This window comes from Arachis ipaensis, chromosome B06 (assembly GCF_000816755.2).
Source record: "Arachis ipaensis cultivar K30076 chromosome B06, Araip1.1, whole genome shotgun sequence".
NCBI lineage: Eukaryota > Viridiplantae > Streptophyta > Magnoliopsida > Fabales > Fabaceae > Arachis > Arachis ipaensis.
Window position 1 is genome coordinate 2412572 of NC_029790.2, and position 363 is coordinate 2412934.

Here is a 363-nt window from a genome sequence, read left to right on the forward strand (position 1 = left end):
TAATAATGGACTTGAATGAGATGTAAAAAAGGACGTCAAAGAAGGCAGCCATGTTACTTTATTAGTATTTTATTTCAGATTTTGTTAGATAGAAAATAATTTTTGTGAACAAAGTAAATAATAGATTTTAGAATTGGCTTAATAAAATAGAAAAATACTCTATTCTCAAATTATTTCCTAAACTCTAACATTAGGATAACTATTTGCACACCTAGTGAATTGAACATCTAGTCATTATAAACTGTACATGACTAAACCGAATCAAAAGAAATAACCATCCAATTAAGAATCAATATAATCAACTATCGACATATCTATTAAATTAAACATCCGATATATCCATTGTTATATTATTTAGCATTT